This window comes from Myotis brandtii, unplaced genomic scaffold (genome assembly GCF_000412655.1).
Source record: "Myotis brandtii unplaced genomic scaffold, ASM41265v1 scaffold237, whole genome shotgun sequence".
NCBI lineage: Eukaryota > Metazoa > Chordata > Mammalia > Chiroptera > Vespertilionidae > Myotis > Myotis brandtii.
In genome coordinates, this window is record NW_005358943.1 from 1,149,601 (window position 1) to 1,170,238 (window position 20,638).

A 20,638-nucleotide genomic window follows, 5' to 3' on the forward strand; every position below is an offset into this window, starting at 1 on the left:
CTTAGAGTTGCAACTCAGAGGCCGGCAAGTGAGGCGGGGAATGTTGGAGTCTGCAGTCACTGAAGCAAGGAAGCCTCATGTTCGCTTCCAGCTGCCTGGCTGCCGGCCGCCATCTTGGCTGACCGTTAATTTGCATAAGGATATGCTGATTAGCCAATGGGAAGGGTAGCGGTCGTACGCCAATTACCATGTTTCTCTTTTATTAGTGTAGATAGATGAGGAAGCTAAGACTTAGAAAATTTAAATAACCAACTTTGTCATTGTCCACAGGTAGTATGTGACATGAACAGAGATTTGTATAATTCCAAATCCTAAAAATTTAGTCACTATAGATGATTGGCTCATGTATGGAAATAACAGTTTATTTAACCAGTTTTGTGTTCTTGGACATTTAGGTGATTTCAGGTGATTGCTAATTTGATGATGTGAAAAAAACATACTATGATTACCCTATTTAATGGGAAATGTATATACATAGGGAGATTACTTCTTTACGTTAAATTGCTAGAAGTAAAATTGCTCAGTCAAAAGAACTGAACAATTTTAAGAGACTTTTAAACACTTACTGCCAAATTGCCCTCTGGGAATACTGAAACAATTTATAATACCTAGTTTTCTAAAATCTCCTCAACACTAGATATTGTTTCTTCTTCAGCTTTTAGCATAAAGTTTTCAAGTTGTGCCCAGGAAAGTAATAATTCTATTACTTTGAGGGAGTAGGAGATTGTCCTTCTTGAAAATTGGGCAGACTAGATCTTGATTCCGTCTATGGTATTGTATTTGAGCAATTAAATCAATAAATAGTTTGGAGAGGAATTGGAGCCCAAAAATCAGGACTTTGAAAACTTATGTTAGCAAGAGTTTCCCCCTCTGATTTATTGAAGAACTTAAAGCAAATAAAAACTATGAGGAGGATTTGCTTTGTCTTGTTCCAAGGGGAATTTCGATGGCAATGCATCTTCTCTGTGATATATTACATTATATACATGCATACAAACTTGATAGAAAAAGAATGATTTTTCAATGTCATTTTTAGTTCTGTGAATATGGTGCTATTGTTTATCTTAATAAAATGTTTCCTCTTTTCTTTCTAAACTTCTTTAGCTATTTGAGATCTAAGGACAGCAGAACCAAGGTTGGATGAAAATTAGAGCTAAGGGACAGCGAAGTCTAGTAAGATGATGACTGGGAATCTCATGACCTGGATTTTTGCTCCAGTTCCTTAATCCTTTGGGCAAGATTCTTAACTTCTTTAGGTTATATTGTCTACTTGACCAAATTAGTGGTTTTCACACAGCTACAGACATTCTAAGAACATTTGATTCAAATTTCACTTTTAAAAGGCATTTTTTGGACTGTTAAAAAATTTCAATTGGTATAAACAAAAGATGTAAAATCCCCAATTTTAGCATTTAAAAAAAATTATTTGTATTGTTGAAAGTATTATAGATGCTCCCTTTGTTTTTTTCCCCTCCATTGACCCCCTCCAACCCCACACCCAATTTTAGCATACTTGCGACCACCCAAACACTGTTACATCAACCTCTTTTTCTGTGTTAATCCTGGAATAAAGCCTCCTGTGACTATATTTGACTGCCTTATAAATGTGTCACTGACTAAGAAGAACCTAGTTCTTGAAAATTCTGCACATTTCCTGCAAATTCAGGCCCATGTCCTCTCATAGGAAACTATACAAGTGAATACAGAGGCTGCCATCAAACAAACGACAAATCAGATGCATGCACATCTGTCTGGCCTGCTTCTATTCACGATGCAAGCTTCAGTGGTGTCAATCTAAGTGACTGCCTCTATTGAGAATGCATATGGCAGCGTGTTTTAATGCTTGTTTTTATTTTAGATGCTTGTTACTATGTTTTAGAAGCGTTGTGCTTAACTTTTACATATATACATACTTTATTTTTTTTTTCTTTTTTAGGTGAAGTGGAATAAGTACCTGCAACTAGAAATGAATTACTGGTTAAAAGAAGGACATTTAAAAAGCAAATGTGAAGATGAAAATGATAATATCGATCAGGTTCACATTTTAGGATAGATGTGCTATATTGATTAAGCTCAGAATAAAAAAACTCATACTATAAACTACTAAACGCATCTTCAAATCTTATCGACCAAACTGACAGCAGTATGCAAATGAAAGCAGTATGCAAAAAATTCTCTTTAAAGTCACTATGATACAAGTTTATATTTGCTTGGCAACTCAGGGTCTCAGTGAATTACAGCTCCAGATTAAAGTGTCAGTAAAGAAATGAAAACTTAAAAGCACTATTTTTTTAACCATTATTTATCCCTAGGATTTGGTTTTATGGTAATAAAAATGCCCAAATCTTCAATGTGATATACACATTGAAATTTTGCAAGATACTTCTATGTTCTATGACAAGTTATAATACCATTTTGAAATAAAGTTTTGTAAATATAAAAATAAGAATTACAGATTCTTTCATAAATATTGTGAGCTCCTCCAATCCAGAGATGGAATATATTTCCCACTTGAATCTGAGCTTGCCTCCTGACTTGCTTTTACTACTAGAATATTGCTAAAGTTACACTGTTCAGAGGCTAGACCTCCAAAGCCTTGGAGGTCTTGTCTTTCTTTCCCTCTTGAAATGCTCTGGCTACCATGAAAAGAAGTCAAGCAACTGAACGATGAGAAATGATGCAGAAATTATGGCTTAGTTAACAGCCAGCACCAAGGCCCAAGACATATGAGTGAGACCTTTTAGACCTCCTGGCCCCAGGCAAGTCACCTGACCAATGCAACTACAAGAGTGAATTCAGGCAACACTAGTGGATTGGTAAAAAAAATAACAAGTTATTTTGTAAGTCACTGATATAGTAACAACTATGGGAGCATATCAGTAACATTATCTGATAACATACATATTCTAGAATGTATTTAAGAATGTATATTGAACTTGTATTAGTTAAGAAGCTGAAATTTAATAAAGAAAACATAGAGATCTACACTTGAAACATATATAATCTTATTAACCACTAGAGGCCTGGTGCACAAAATTCGTGCACAGGTCCAGTCCCTAGGCCTGGCCTGTGATCAGGGCCATCTTCCCTGGCTGCTAGCAGCAAGCCCCCCCCTCCCCCCTTCGCCATGCATCCCCGGTTCCTCATCTGCTATTGGGTGGTTGGAGCCTGCAGGCCGGGGGGGAGGGACCAAGAGGTTGGCTGTTCCCATCTGCTCACCTGCCCCGCTCCCCTGCCGTGGGTTGCCCTCTGTGTGTGGGGTGACGAGCGGGTGGGGGGCCACTACCCACCCCCAGTTCCCCATTCCCAGCAATCAGAGTCTGCGAGCTGGGGGCAGCTCCTGTGTTGAGCATCTGCCCCCTGGTGGTCAGTGTGTGTCATAGCGACTGGTTGTTCTACCGTTCAGTCGATTTGCATATTACCCTTTTATTATATAGGATTGTCACCCCACCCAATAAATTTAATTTTCTTTTTTTCTTTTTTTAAAAATTGTTTTATTGCTTAAAGTATTACAAAGGGTATTACCCCATCTGCTCACCTGCCCCGCCCCCCTGCCGTGGGTTGCCCTCTGTGTGTGGGGTGACCAGCCGGGGGGCCACTACCCACCCCTGGTTCCCCATTCCCAGCAATCAGAGTCTGTGGGCTGGGGGCAGCTCCTGTATTGAGCATCTGCCCCCTGGTGGTCAGTGTGTGTCATAGTGACTGGTTGTTCTACCGTTCAGTCGATTTGCATATTACCCTTTTATTATATAGGATTGTCACCCCACCCAATAAATTTAATTTTTAAAAAAGCTGAGAATTCTTTACAATTCAAAGGATACTGCAAATACTCTGGATCTCTCAGTTTTGCCCAATTTATGGTATGTTCTGGCATACAGAAGTAAAGACGATATAGTACTCCATCAAGTATATCATTCATAGAAGCTAGAAAGAAAAGATGAGCTAAAAGCTGTTTCCAAATGTAAAAATGTCTTCAATCACTGTGTAAGAGCAGTGGTAAGGGCAGAAAAAGCATCAAATAATTTGTGACTTGTAGAAAAGTTGTTGCCAAAATTTACTTAATTAGTCATCATATGTTATATAAGACGATCACTAGCTATTTTAAAAAAAAGAAGATTCTAGTGTCTTTGCATACAGTGCATGCAAATCTCAATTTTATTAGAGCTTAAATTTTTAATTACAGGATCCTCAGGATTATTGGTAATGATGTGAGTAGTAAATTCTAGAACCTGAACAAGCTCATGTTTGTTCAACAATTCAAGATCCCAATGATTTACAACTATAGATAAAAGTGTCAGTAAAGAAATGAAAACAGTTTAGACCAGCCGTGGGCAAACTACGGCCCACGGGCCAGATCCGGCCCATTTGAAATGAATAAAACTAAAAAAAAAAAAACCGTACCCTTTTATGTAATGATGTTTATTTTGAATTTATATTAGTTCACACAAACACTCCATCCATGCTTTTGTTCCGGCCCTCCGGTCCAGTTTAAGAACCCATTGTGGCCCTCGAGTCAAAAAGTTTGCCCACCCCTGGTTTAGACTCAATGTATTTTTTTTTTTATTTCAGAGAGGAAGAGAGAAGGAGAGAGTGATAAAAACATCAATGATGAGAGAGATTCATTGATCGGCTGCCTCCTATGCCCCCTACTGGAGACTGAGCCCACAACCTGAGCATATGCTTGGATGGGGAATCAAACCGTGAACTCCTGTTTCATAGGTCAACCCTGAACCACTGAGCTACACCAGCCGGGCAGGTCTCTGGGATTTAAAAAATACACCATTAACCATGTCATAATTTGAAAATTATTTTTCCACTTAACAATGACATTCTGAAGAATCTTGATTTTCTCCACACAGAACACTTGCCAATTAAGGACTGTTTATAGATATTGTTACTTATGAAATATCGAAATGGCACTTTTCTTTCAAATGCCTTGATTGGTTTCCCTGAATATGGTAGCTTGTCTCTGCAAGGGGCCACTATCAATTCCTTCAACTCCTTGTATGCACATGCCATTCCCCCCATTGAGAGGTAGAGTCCATTCCTCCCAAGGCCTTAATGACTTGTTGGATCAATGGAATATGTCGGAAAGGATGTTCTGAACTTATGAAGCTAGGTTACAAGATGACTTGTAGCTTCTGGAAAGGCCTCTGGGAGTGCTCATTCTTGGAACCCTGAACCATCATACAAAACATTTCACTAGTCTGTTTCAGTGACCACATGGAGAGGCCCTGAGTCTGTATGGAGAGGAGGAAGGGCCCAGCTGACCCCATCTTCCAGTTGTTCCCACCAAAGCATCAGATGTGTAAGTGAAGTCATTTTGGTCACTCAAGACCAGATCATCTATCAGCTGAGTATCATTGAAGAATGACTCCAGTTACTGCCACACCAAGCAGAAGAAGTCAACCATCCAAATTCTGCCTGAATTCTGGATTTAAAGAATTGTTGTGATTTTTAAGCCACTAGGTTTTAGAGTAGTCTTTTTTTTTTTTACATTTAAATAGGTAATTAGAACACTGAAGAATAATCTGAGACAAAAAGATAAACCATTAAAAAGTTATTACCACTACCATCTATTTATCTTGTGAATTAGGCAACAGAAATGGGGAATACAAAATACTATGTTCTGTTCCCCTACTAGAAATAAACTGAGCAACATAGCTGATATAAGATCACTTGTTTGATTTAAGACTACAACTGACACCAATAACCTTCAATTTTTTATATTTTTGCTTTGGTAAAATAGCTGTAGTGTTTTTACTGGTTGTTTTTTTAAATAATGCATATTATAAATTTGAATTAAGAATGAAATTTTGTTACTATAAGATCACTTTTATCCCTTGGGGTCTCTAATAATATTCTACTTGTAATATTCTATTTGGGAAACAGTTTCTGAACTTAAGAATGTTTGAACACCACTGGAAAATATTCTTAGTGTCTTCTTCTAGTTCCAATATTTATAAAATATGTCACAGTGGGCATGGCAGATTTTAAGTGGTTTTGATTTGAACCACATTCTCTCTCTGTTAGCAGTATCAAACTTTTTCTTCTTCATGTTTAGACAGGATATTTTTCTTGAAAAGGAAAGCAAAGTCTCTTAGAAATAATAGTGCCCTAATAGTGATGAAATCATTTCCATTTTATATGGTCATGGTGTTATAAATCTCAGTCCACAGATCAAAGTATGTAAGAAGTGTACCTTTACTTTTCAATAACTCAATTTCTGTTTAAACACCCATTCCTATCCTACTAACTGTTGTTAATGTGGTCAGTTCCCTTATACCTCTATTTCTCATTCCCTTTGGTTGCATTTAATATCTGCAGGACTTACGTCTAAGCCCTCTGGGCTAAAAAGGACATTTGGTCACACAGGAATCTCTGAGATACCCATTGCCCCATCCTGTTCAGGTACCTCATCATGCATGCATTCTTTTTTTTTTTTTTAATTAATAAATCTTTTATTGTTCAGATTATTACAGATGTTCCTCTTTTTTCCACCATATCTCCCCTCCACCAGGTTCCCACCCCACCCCATGCCCTTACCCCCTACCACTGTCCTCATCCATAGGTGTAAGATTTTTGTCCAGTCTCTTCCCACACCCCCCACACCTCCTTCCCCCCAAGAATTATCAGTCCATTCCCTTTCTATGCCCCTGCTTCTATTTTTTTTTAACCCAAAACATTTTAAAACTTGAGCATAACATTTCAAGAACAAAAAGTGTTTTAAGTCCCAATTTCAATGTCCAAGAGTTCTGAGTCCAAGTTTCAATGTCCGACAGTTCCTTATGTGTAGGTGTCAGCAATGATATTTCAGTTCTGGATGGTGGACAAATGGTGGCAATGCAGGTCCGACCCTCTCTGGTTTGATCCTGGGCAACCTGCAGCGACGCACAGCTGCTGACTGCTAGCATGGCAAAGTGACGTCAGCGTCCTTCATCTCTGGATTGTTTTTCCTCTTGTCTTCATGGCTGGAGCATTCCTGATAATTCCTCTCTGTTGCAGGAATCCACATGGTCTTGGAGTTGTTTTCTATGCCGCCATCTTGGTCTCTCCTCCCATGCATGCATTCTTTATTTCTGCCTGAATGAGGCCTTCAGATCTGGCAGGGCTCTTACCTACATTCACATCTTTTTAGTGTTCTTGAAAAATCATACTGCTGCTCCATATCATTCTGGGATTTGTAAAGCTCAGTGGAGGCTGTTAAGACCTTCTATGCCAAATTTTAGGGGCCTGTTCAGAATATAGGGACCAGTTTCCTTTGTTCTAAGATTCCACAAACGGCTTGGTTCTAAACAAAGAGCACTAGGTTGTGACTCTGTCCCCTTTATGTGCCAAGGAGTCTTATGATAGTGAGGAGACTAGGCGAGGGGCTCTTACTCTTTATATTTTCTCCTTATGCTATGAGTCTTTCCTGGTCTACAGAGGTTCCCCACCTGTCTAGGTTCATGATATCCTTAGTATGATAATAATTTTTTTATGGCATCCTTAGTCCTAAACAAACAAATAACAAGCAACCAAACAAATAAAATACCTAAAAACTTAATGGTTTCCTTTATTAAATAGTTAGATTCAAACAATTTAATAGCAGTAGTTGGTGCATCGACAGCTCAAAAATTACAATATGCCACAATGGTCCTGTAAATTCACCATGGTGCTTAGGGTGCTGCGGACATAGGCTACTGAAACACAAAATCCAAGAAGGCGCCCCTTTCTGCTGTTCTGTGCCTTCCTATGCACTGGAGCTCAGAAAGGCTACCTGTCTGATTGGCAGCTGTGAGTGATGGGCTGCTAGCAGGGGAGCAGAACATAGTGGAAAGCAAATGCCATAAAAACAAATGAGCTCAGTCAGGAAATCAGAGCCCTTGTAAGTATTATTGGGACAAGGGATTTATTATAGTGAAGGGAAGGAGCTTGGTGAGGTGAAGGTTTGGAAGGGGGGAATGAGAGGAATAGGTTTTAATCAATCTGTTGTGACAAGTCAAAGACTGCAGGAGCCCTGGCAAGGTAGCTCAGTTGGTTAGAGCATCATCCCAACATGCCAGGGTTGTGAGTTCGATCCCCGGTCAGGGCACATACAAGAAACAACCAATGAATGCATCAATAAGTGGAAGAGCAAATCAATGATTTGCTCTCTCTCTCTCTTTCTTTCTAAAATCAACTAAAAAAAAAAAAAAAAAAAAAAAACAAATCCAAGAAGCCAAGCACACAGAAAAGAAGCATGAACTCATGGAGAAGTCTGTAGAAAATTTAGCCCTGTGGGTCCACAGCCTTTCAGGAGTCACTGTTAGTAAAGCAGGATCCTAGAGAAAAAACATGTCCACATATGTGCAGTGATGATGGTTGGAGAGAATTAGGAGGAAAGCCGAACAAATAAAGAAGAGTTTTATTTAGGAAGATCGGGAGAGGCAGCCTTTTCAGATAGCTAAGCAAATAGCCCCCAAAAGAGAACAAAACAAAACAACCCACATTGGATTCTGTGGACAGGAAAGTTTTATAGACAGAATAATAAAGCTAAACATGCTCTCTTGAGAAGCATTACCTCTCTTGCAATAATTTGCACCTCTAGTAGTTATTAATGTCCTCCATAAGGATGATTGTCGTGTCAGTTGCTAAAAATAAGGGAAATCAGGACTAAATGGCATGAAGAGATTCCTATTTTCAAGTTTATATTACAAGAGGAAACCTTCAAATGCCTGGTGGTCACAGGAAAGGCAGTCGGTTGCTCTACTGCCATATTTCCAGACAAACTGGGTTTATGAGTTCAATTTGAAACTGTCACAATTGTGAAAGCCAATGAGCACAGAAAGAACATGCCACTCCATGTAACTCAATTCTGACCTTAATTACATGGAGTACATTATAGGGTAAATATGAGTTAAGTGTTCATCTCTTCAAGTCACTTTACTGGCACTAAAAGGCTAGCAATCTGCTGGTCTAATGCTATCATGAACTGTAATGATGATTTTGGGGTGTTTGAAAATCATAGATTACAGTTCTCAATGCATAAAATCCTAAAAAATTTGAACAGAGTCTGCAAAAGATGTGCATTAGTCAACTAATGCTAGATGACAAACAATCATAAAATCTAGTGGCATAAAACAGCAAGCATTTATTTTATGTTTACCCATTTGCAGGCCAACGAGTTCAGCTGCTCCAAGCTCTGGCTGAGGGTTGGGTTTAGGTCTCCTTGAATATTCATTCCGGGGCTTGGGTCAAAGGGGTAATGGATCCTGCGGAAGTTTTCTCTCATGGCAAGGAGAAGTAGTGTGAGAGGGCAAGTCCAATTACAGAGGCTCAGTTCGAGTCTTTGCTCGTGTCATGTATCCTACCATCTTATTGGTCAAAGCAAGTCACATGGTCAGATCCAACATCAATGGGATATAGAAGTATATTTCTCCCATGGAAAGGGCAAGAGTGAATATTGTCTTAGCAGCAATCTAATCTACCATAAGATGCCTTATTTATTACTTTCTCTTATTCCTCAAATTTTAAGTTACTTAAGTTTAGATTCAATTTCAAATGTTAAAAAAAACCCTTGGATAATAGTAGCTTAAACCATATAGAATTTTGTTTTGTACATATAAATGAAGCCATTAAAAATAAGAAAGAAAAGCAACCTAAAATGGCATGGTATCTCCATAATCTTTAGGGATCTGGTGCCTTCTCCCTAGCTCTATTCCTACTTCTAGGCCCCCAGATGGATGATCAAGCTTCAGCCATTAAGTTCACTCTCCAGACAGCAAGATGAAGAACAGAATGAAAAAAGTTACATTTCCTCTCTTCCCAGAGGTTGCACATAATTCTTTTGTTTACATCTTATTGGCCAGAAATTATTTGCATAATTATGCTAGCAAGGGAAGATAAAAATTTATACTTTATTCCTGGAAGTCTCCAGGTGGCCATGTTTCCTGTGAAAAATAATGGATTTTATGATGTTAATATACGATTGGGGAAGAACAGCTGTTAATGCAAACAATTGGTAGTCTTTTCCACAAAATTCCAAAAACACTGCATTCTCAGCACTACCTAGTCTTTCAAGCGACATTTAATTTCTTCTTCCAGGTTTTTAAAATGAAAATATAATTGTTAATAGATAAAGACACCATAGATATCATCCTTTAAATTAAATTTTTGAATTATTTTTAGTGATAGCCGGCAAGCTGCCAAAAGGGAAGGGGAGAGGGAATGAAGTTTCTATCATGTCTATTTAATCTCAAAGGTGTTATCTGTGCCATGCCAGAGCTACCAAGGGTGATCCCGAGTGGGGGGGTGAAAGGATTAAGGAAAGACAGACAAGAGAATAATAGCTGGGTCTCGGTGGGACGCTGCTCCCTGATGAGGAGACGACAGCGCCCACAAACCGTGTCTTTATTTTATAGCAGATGCCACGAGGCAAAGTAGGGGCGTGATCACGTTGTTTACAGCATTCTCGTGAGTTTCAACCTCACTCAACTACATGCACCTGAACTCTAGCACAAGGCATGTGGGGCTACGTGTTTGGACCATAGGTTCAAGCTTACAACCACAGCCGTTGGCTATAATTGTGCTGGGAGGGCCCTGCCCTCCAGCTGGGACTTTCATGCGGCAATGAGAGGACCCTGTCCTTTCATTAGTCCGAGGCTTAAACCTGGCCAAAACACCGTACCCGCGCCCCACAGTTATCTACATCTACCACCTTCCAGGTTGATCCTGAAAATGAATTCCAGGGAGAACCATATTTTATCTTTTTCACTCTAATAGGTTAATTCTAGCACATGGGTTCTTGAGAGATTTGAACATTTCCTGTTATGAAGAAATGGCTCAGATTGAATTAGCCCGCAGACATGGATGGATTGCTGCTTTTTATCATGATCGTTAGCCTGTAATGAAGGTTATGCAAGATCTGTCCCCAATATACCTTTCTAGGCCTGTCACACACAATTCTTTTTCATGTATCTTTATAAAATTTATGACATGTTGCAAAATGTCAAGTGTTATATACGATTTTCTCAAAGAAACTAGATCTATTGTGCCACCCAAATATATCCTATATCTTAATTTTTTGCCTATGCTTACGCCACCTCAGTAGAGTGACCCCCATCATACCCAGTCTAACTTTATCCACTCATCTAAGACTTAAAACAAAGATTTCTTTCCTTTTTCTTTCTTTTTTAACTTTTTCTCCATCACCATTTATCTCCTAGACCCTCTTCCAGCTTCACCACCTCCCTCCAGCACTGTAATCACCACACTGTTGTGCATGTTCATGAGTTCTTTCTCTATTTTTTTCTCTCAATCCCTCAAAAATTTACTTCCTTAAAAAAGCTTCTCTAGAATCCCACAATCACAAGTGATTTCTCTAAATCCAATATAACTGGATGCCATAGTCATTCTTTCCTTTATTAATTCCCAATACCTACTATGTGTCACTGTGCTACATTTCATTCATGGCATTGACAGCCTAGTGTGGGACATTAATCAACTAATATTTTCTTATGTATATACCACGTTGTATTTCTATTGTTCATCTTGATAACCTTGCTTTCAGTGCTTTAAGCACTGAAAAAAACAACAACCTATAAAATTGTGTCTGATTATCTGCTTATCCTTTTGACACCTACTACTATGCCTTGCACTGTTAGTTATATGTTCAGCAAAAATATTTGATGAGTGCATATTCTTGGTGTGTTTTAGTTACTGCCTTCCTCCTTCCTCCAGAGAAGCAATTCCAAGCAAGTACGTTACCATTAAGTTAACTGCTGTAGAAAAATTCATTTAAAATCGAAGCACACCCTTTAAAATATGTGCGTGTGTCTTCATTACTGGAGTGGTGAGGATGGAGAAGAATCTACAATATGAAAATCCAGCCTTTGCCTTATTAGAAATGCAAAGTGTTCGAATATAAGATTATGTGAATTTCAGGAGACAGTGTCAGGTGTCCAGACTTGCAAAAAAACCCAAACAAACACACAGATAAAGCAAAAGTCTGTCTACTCTGTATCTGCCTTCTGTGATTAAGAGACAGAAAGAACAAACCATAAAGTGATATATCCAGGCATTTCTGGCAATACTTGCAGCCTGCTATAATCACTGTATAATATGTTTTCTGGCTCAGCAGCCTTTTCCTTGTTTCTTATTTATTCAGGCTCCAGACCTGTGGAGAGGATCATAATTAGGAGTCTGGTCATTCTTTTCCCAACTCGGATTCAATTAGCCATATGTTACAGGCAGCACACACAGTGGCTGTCAAACGTCAGCAATTACCAAAGGGAAAAGGAGGTTGTGGGGTCAAAACCGTGGACTTATAAAAAGCTGTCGAAGTACAGGCGACTCCTAGTTATGGAGCATTAATCAGAGTTTTGTCTGGTCATTCATCAGTCATCTCTGTGGACCAGCTCTGGAAATCACAGCCTCTCCCACACGTAGGACGGAAGTGTAGAGCTCTTGGAGCAAAGGTATCAGAAAATGAAACGAGTAAATATGCCATTCTGTTTACATTCTTTATCTCAACAATGAAGAAAAATCAATAGGCATTTAGAAAATGGCAACTGCACTTTTATTTTATTTATTTTTTAAATACATTTTTATCGATTTCAAAGAAGAAGGGAGAGGAAGAGAGAGATAGAAGCATCAACGATAGAGAGAATCATTGATCGACTGCCTCTTGCACGCCCCACACTGGGCATCGAGCCCCAACCCAGTCATGTGTCCTGAGCAGGAATCAAACTGTGACCTCCCAGTTCATAGGTTGATGCTCAACCACTGAGTCATGCTGGTGGAGCTGGCAATTGCACTTTTAAATGAAGGCAGGAGGTAGTTTTTTTGTTTTGTTTTGTTTTTAACTCATAAGGGTTGATTCCAAACAAATAAATGATGTACTTACTACTCATTGTGGAACTCTTTATGCTTAATTGGGGCCATGCTGGGTCAACCCTGCAACGGGAAAGCCTTACCGTGGAGGGTCACCATTAACTTCATGTTAGTTGGAAAAGTGGAATTGAATTTAAGCATTGGGAATTCAAAGCTGTGTCACTTCAGAATTTTTCTTCTCTGTTACATGCTGATTTGTTAGAGAAAGGGGATTGGAAGCCCTGAGGGTAGATACATTTTCAAAAATAGTTAAAAGAAAATGGGTATTGAAACATGTCCTTGAGGAAAAACTCACATAATTAGGTAGGCTTTGTGAAGAAATCCACTGCTTTTTAAAAATACCTATTAATTTTTGGCTAACCTAACCATTTATGCTCTTCTCCACAGAAGGAGGAACCGAGTTACAATACAGCCACACTCCACTTAAAATAACACTTATTCCACAGCAGGTCTGCCTCCTCGGTTCACCTCCTCCTAGAAAAGGCCTATCACAAATCCCAGTAGTAGTTCCATGAGTTCTACAGAGAGTGTTTCTTCATGGTGGGCTTGAGTATTTTACACACTATAATTTAAATGTCTCATATGATGTCACTTTTAGTGGTTCTCAACCTGTGGGTCGCGAACAATGAAAATACATCCTGCATATCAGATATTTACATTACGATTCATAACAGTGGCAAAATTACAGTTATGGAGTAACAACAAAAATAATTTTTGGTTGGGGGTCACCACAACATGAGGAACTGTATTAAAGGGTCGCGGCATTAGGAAGGTTGAGAACCACTGAATCATTTATCTCTGGAATTTGCTCTAGTCTGGGAATTATCTTCATTAAGAAAGCTCTGTAGTATTTAAGCAGGAAATTAAAAAAAATCACTTTAAAAAAAGATGTTTCATTGATTTGAGTGAGAGAGGAAGGAGAGGGAGAGAGAGAGAGAAACATCTAAAAAAAATCACTTTAAAAAAGGATGTTTCATTGATTTGAGTGAGAGAGAAAGGAGAGGGAGAGAGAGAGAGAAACATCAATTGGTGGCAACCCGACCCAGGGACTGGACCTGCAACCTGGGGACATGCCCTGACCAAGAATCAAACCAGCAACCTTTTTTTTTGCCCAGGACAACACACAACCAATTGAGCCACACCGGCTAATTGGTTAATCTGGAATTTTGTTATTCTGTCTTACCTGGCATAAAAAAATATGTCCTTTTCCCACAGCCATGACCACTGAACTTTATTCAAGGAGCCAATTTGCTCTAGCATGGTAAAGATGGTTGCCATTTCTTCATCAAACAAGTGAATTTTAGCTCAATTGTACTGAGCACATAAAAATTCCCTTTCGATTTCTTTCGCTCTAAGTTTGTGTTCTTGTCTAGATACTAGTTTTGAGAATTTGCTCAAGGAAAAGTTGAGGTTTAGTTGGGGGAGGGAGAGGACCACTGAAGAGGCTTTTTAAATGTAAATTTTTATTTTCTCCTATCAAATAGAGATTTTTTTTTAAACATTGAGAGGTTAAACTTTAATCTGGTAGAATGGAAATTGAGGAAACCAATAAAGCTACAAAAATAGAGATGTGAACCTTGAGAATTTTTTCTCTTTGAGGTAAAAAAACTGGGAAAGCATCTTGCTAAGAAGTCAGGGCACAGATTTCTGAGCCCTTTAAGAACTACCAAATGCCTTAGCTTTAAGCACTTTAATTTTCATAACTTAATTGGAATGACAAAGGAGGTGAGGGTTGCCAAAACCAATACATTAAATGCCTGTCAGGACAGCAGGCTGCTCAGTGGTAACAGATAATTCACTCAGCAATGGTGCTCCCTCCTGTGATGCTGGCCACAGGGATGCGTCCTTGCTGTTGGCTCTCGTTGGTTTTAAATGTGCATATTGACAGTTAGTTTCCAGAAAGCAGAGCCTCCAGTGGAGGTCCTAGAGGGCCCGTAGATGGAGCAGCAGAAGAGAAATTTTTTTTCTACTAGGAGAGTTTAATTAAAACTACATGTGGTTCGAATGGTTGCTGTTCTTTTTCTTCTGATAATCCTTGCAAATCGCCTTTCACAAAGAGAAAACTCTTACTTATGTCCTTTATTTAAATCTGTGAGATGATAGCTTTAGTAAGTATTGCTGTGTTGGGCTTTAATATAACATTACTGAGGGTACAACACCAAGGCCAGGGCTGAATTTAACAGGTCATTGGCTGCAAGTAGCAGTGTCATTGACACGAGCAACTGGTTCATGTGGCCAGTTTCCTTAAGTTTTAAAATTTTGAAATTTAAAACACATGCAATGACATTCTGCCATTTGTGACAACATGGATGGATCTTAAAGACATTATGCTAAGTGAAATGAGTCATACAGAGAAGAACAAATACTGTATGATCTCACTTATATGTGGAATCTTAAACACACACACACACACACACACACACACACACACACACACACAAAATAAACAAACAAACCCCAACCCATAGATACAGAGAACAGATTGGTGTTTGCTGGGGAAAGGACTGGGCAAAAGTACAAACTTTCAGTTTTAAGATAAATAAGTCTGGGGATGAAATGTATAACATGGTGACTACTGTATTGTATATTTGATTGAAAGTTGCTAAGACAGTGGATTTTAAAAAGTTCTCATCACAGAAAAAAAAATTGAAATGTCTGAGGTGATGGATGATAACTGAACTATTGTGGTATTCATCTCTCAAAATATATGTAAGGGTTTTAGGAGCTTTCCCACCAGCACATTAAGGGAAATATCAATGTCCTGCAGAAACCAAATATATATTTTTTATTATGTTATAGTAGTGTTATCTCATTTAGTATTAGTTTACGTTTCCCTGGGTTTACATTAACTCATGAGTTGAGTGCTTTTCATATGTGTTTTCTTTAAATATACACACACACACACACACACACACACACACACACACACACACACACAACTAAAAGAGAAACATGCAAATTGGTGTCACTCTGCTACGCCCACCAGCCAATCAGAGTGACTATGCAAATTAACCCAACAAAGATGGCAATTAATTTGCATATGCAGGTGAGGAGTGAAGACTGAAGACTGGAGACTGAAGACTGAAGACTGAAGACTGAAGAGGCTTGGCTTCTCCGCTGCAGCCGGACCAAAGGCCTGGGTCCTGGGTGCCGGAGGAAAACTGGTGCCAGCAGCCAGGGGAAGGAAGGCCTATTGTGCGAATCTCTTCATGCAACGGGCCTCTAGTATAAATATATATTTGGCTTCAGAGATGAAGGGAGAGGGAGAGAGATAGAAACATCAATGGTGAGAGAGAATCATTGTTCAGCTGCTTCCTGCATGCCCCCCACTGGAGATCCAGCTCGAAACCTGGGTATGTGCCCTGATCAGGAATTGAACTGTGACCTCCTGGTTCATAGGTCAACACTCAACCACTGAGCAACACCGGCTGGGCTATGTGGTCATTGGCTATTTGGATATCTTTTGTAAAGTGGCTGTTTAAGTCTCTTGTCCATTTTCCTATTTGGTTATCAGCCTTGATTATTTTTATTTCTTCTTCTTCTCACTCTTCTTCTTATTATTATTAATTTGTAGAATTGTTCATGTGTGTCAAAATATTGTGTTCCACTTTGTGGCTTACTTTCTACTATCATACTGGTTTCTTGAGAAACTTAATATAAATTTTAATATACATATAGTAAAATTTAATATAAATGTTTCTCTTATGATTATGCCTTTAGTGTCTTGTTTATGAAGACTTTCCCTGCTCTAGGTCATGAGGATCTATTCCTATATTATCTTCTAGAAGCTTCAGAATTTTGTTTTGCACATCTAAATTTGTAATCCATTTGGAGCTGTTTTTTTCTGAATTGTACATGACTGGGCTCAAGGTCAATTCTACCCCTTTCCCCCAGGATATCCAATATGCTCAGCAACATTTATTGTAAAATTCTTCTTTCCCTTCTGAAGTCCCATCTTAGTCATTCAGGAATCTTTATATGCATAGGTCTATTTCTGCAATCTTGTTTTTATCCCATTGTTTTGTCTGTCCTTTTAACATTACCATAATGTCTTAATTTGCACATTAAGGGAAATATCAATGTCCTGTAGAATAAGTCCTCTTGCCATGAACTTCTTCGAGAGTGTTCTCACTATTATTAGTCCATTGCATTTCTATTTTGGAACCAGGCCAACCCATTACATTTTAATATATTTTCTAGAATCAGCTTTCTGAATTGCATAAAACAACAAAAAACAAACACACATACACATAAACATGCACAGTATATATAAACATACACATAAAATAAATGTAAAAACATGGAATTTTAGCTCAGAAGCACTGAATGTATAGTACAGTTTGAAGAAAATTGGCATCTTCACTTGGTCTTCACACTCATCACCATGGTATGTCTCTATTTAATGTGGTCTTCTTTAATGTGTCTCAGTAATATTTTATAGTTTTCTTCTTAGAGATTCTGTGTATATTTTGTGAGATTTGATAATCTTATATTTTCTGCTTTGTTATAAATGGTATTATTTAAAATTCTTTTTTTCCTGTTAATTGGTGATATAAAGAAGTGCATTTTAGTGCATTTGTAGCTTCTAAAAATGAACAGGGGAATATTCTTCATGACCTTGGGGAGGAAAAAAATATGCTCTGTGTATTTTTATGTAACAACCTTACTGAACTCTCTTGTTAATGCTAACTATTTATAATTCTTTTGGAATTTCTTTTTTTCCCAACATTACTGAGATGTAGTTGACATATAACATTTTGTAAATTTAAGGTGTACAATGTCATAATTTAATAGATGTGTATATATACATTCTTTTTATCCATTTGTCTATTGACAAACACTTAGGTTGTTTCCATATCTTGGTTATTATGAATAATGCTGCAATGAACCGAGGGGTGCAGATATCTCTTTCAGAGAATGATTTTATTTCCTTCAGATAAATATCCAGAAGAGGAATTGCTAGATCATATGGTAGTTCTATTTATAATTTTTTTGAGGAACCCCCATACTGGTTTCCACAGTGGCTGCAAAATTTACATTTTTCTTTTGGAATTTAATAAACACACGCACATATAATCTATGAATAATGAAGGTTTTACTGGTTTATGTCTTTCTTTCCAATGTTTTCTTCCTCTATGTTTTCTTTTTTCTGTATTAGCTGTGTTCCCTTTCCACGCTGGCTGGGACCTTCAATTCACTGTTGAATGGGAGTGATGATAGTAGACATACTCATCTTGTTTCAAGTCTCAGTAGCAAAACTTTCATTATTGCACCACTAAGCTCAATGCTTGCTGTGTATTTCCTGTTGATACTTTTTCAAAATAAAGAAATTCCCCTTTTTCCTGGTGTGCTAAGAATTTTTATTATTAATAGATGGTGAATTTTATTCCAATGTATTCTCCATTTATTAAGATGGTCATATCATTTTGCTCTTTTATTCTAGTAAGGTGATACATTCCATTGATTAATTTTTGTAAGTTCAACCAGTCTTGCATTTCTGGAATAAACCCAAAATTTTATATTTTGTTAAATTTGATTTGTTAATACTTTTTGTAGGATTTTTCAATCTGTATTCTTGGTAATATTGGCTTGGAGTTTTTCTTTCTCATAATGTTTTTGTCATGTTTTGATTTCAAGGTTATGAAGCTCCCTCAAAAATGATGGGAAATAGTCCCTCATTTACTGTTCTGTAGAAAAGTCTGTTTAAATGTTTGTTAGAATTCACCAGCAAAGCCATCTGGGCCTGTTGTTTTTCTCTGTGGGAAGGAATTAAACTGAGAATCCAGCTTCTTAATAGTTATGAAAAATTTTCAATTTTCTATTACTATGTTAGATGTGGAAAATTATGTTTTTGTTCATACATCTAAATTTTAAAGATTATCACATGAAGCTTTTCATAACATCCTATTGAGATCATTTTAATGTCTGTAGGATCTAAGGCAGGGGCCAGGAAACCATAGATCTCGGGTCAAATTTGGCCCATGGTCTGCTTTTTTTTGAACCCATGATCTATGAATGATTTTTATATTTTAAAGGGCTATTAAAAACAAACAACAACAACAACACACACACACACACACACACACACACACACACACACACACACACACACACACATTTGACAAAGGTCTTAATTCCTGCTCTAATAGTTCCTTCCCTTTTATTTCTTTGATTTAATTTCCTATTCTCAATTATCTTCTTGAGAGGCCAATTTTTGTAAATAGTCTATGTATATTGGAAGAGATTAAATTTACTCTCATGTTATTGGAAATGTTCTATATCTTTACTGATTTTTTGTTTCCTTATTCTATTAGTAAGAGTTGTGTTAAAAATCTATTTTATTGTGGGTTTGAATACTTCTCTTTATAGTTATGATAGTGCTTTGCTCTATATAGTAGTACTTTGAGACTATATTATTAGATTTATATAAATTTAGAATTGTCATACCTTTTTGATGACTTGAATCTTTTATCATTATTAATTGGGATGATGAAGTGCCTTCTAAGTAGTGGAACACTAAACAAAGCACAGATAGAAGAAAATGTGAAATATATTTTGGGATAGAAAATAATACCACTTAATTGTATTATAAGGTCCACTTAAAAGGGGAAAGGAAGCTGTAAAATTACAAGAGACCATCAGTCAACTGAATACAATTGACATCTACAGATTATTTCATCTAGCAAAAAAATACACATTCTTCACAAGCTCCCATGAACCATTCACTAAATCAGACCATAAAACAAACCTTAAATAATTCAAAGAATAAAGATAATACAATATTTTCTCTGAGACTCCAATGGAATTAAACTAGAAATCAATAACAGAAAGATAACAAAAAAATCCTAAAATATGTGGAGATTAAGCAACACACTTTTATTTTTAAATATATTTTTATTGATTTCAGAGAGGAAGGAAGAGGTAGAAACATCAACAATGAGAGGGCATGATTGATTGGCTGCCACTTGCACGTCCCACACTGGGGATTGAGCCTGCAACCTGGGCATGTACCCTGACTGGGAATTGAACTGTGACCTCCTGGTTCATAGGTCGATGCTCAACCACTGAGCATCACCGGCCAGGCTAAGCAACACACTTAATCCGTAGATCAAGCAAGAAATCTTAAGAGAAATAAAAAATTAGTTTGAACTAAGAAAAAATGAAAATACAACTTATCAAAATTTATGGGATGCAGAGATAAGCACCACTTAGAAAGAACTTTATAGTATTGAATGCATGTATTAGGAAAGAAGAAAGATATAAAATCAATTATTGGAGCTTCTATTTTAGATAACTAGAAAAAGATGAGCAAATTAAATCCAAAGTAAGCAGAAGGGGAAAAAGAATTAGAGAAGAAATCAATGAAATTAGAAACAGGACATCAATAAAGAAAAATCAATGAAACCAAAGCTGCTTTTTTGAAAAGATCAATAAAATCGGTATGTCTGTAGCCAGGCTAACTAAGAAAAAAAGAGAGAGCACAAATTACTAATATTAGAAATGAAAGAGAGGATATTAACACAGATCCTATGAACATTACAACAATAATAAATACTACGAACAACTCTATACCCACAAATTTGATAATTTGGATGAAATGGACCAATTCCTTGAAATATAACAATTTGCTAAAATTCTCACAAGAAGAAGTAGATTATCTGAATAAGTCTATAACTATTAAATAAATTGAATCAATTATTAATAACCTTCCAAAGAGTAAGCACCAGTCCCAGATGGGTTCACTGGTAAATTCTACCACATATTTAAGGAAGAAATTATACCAATT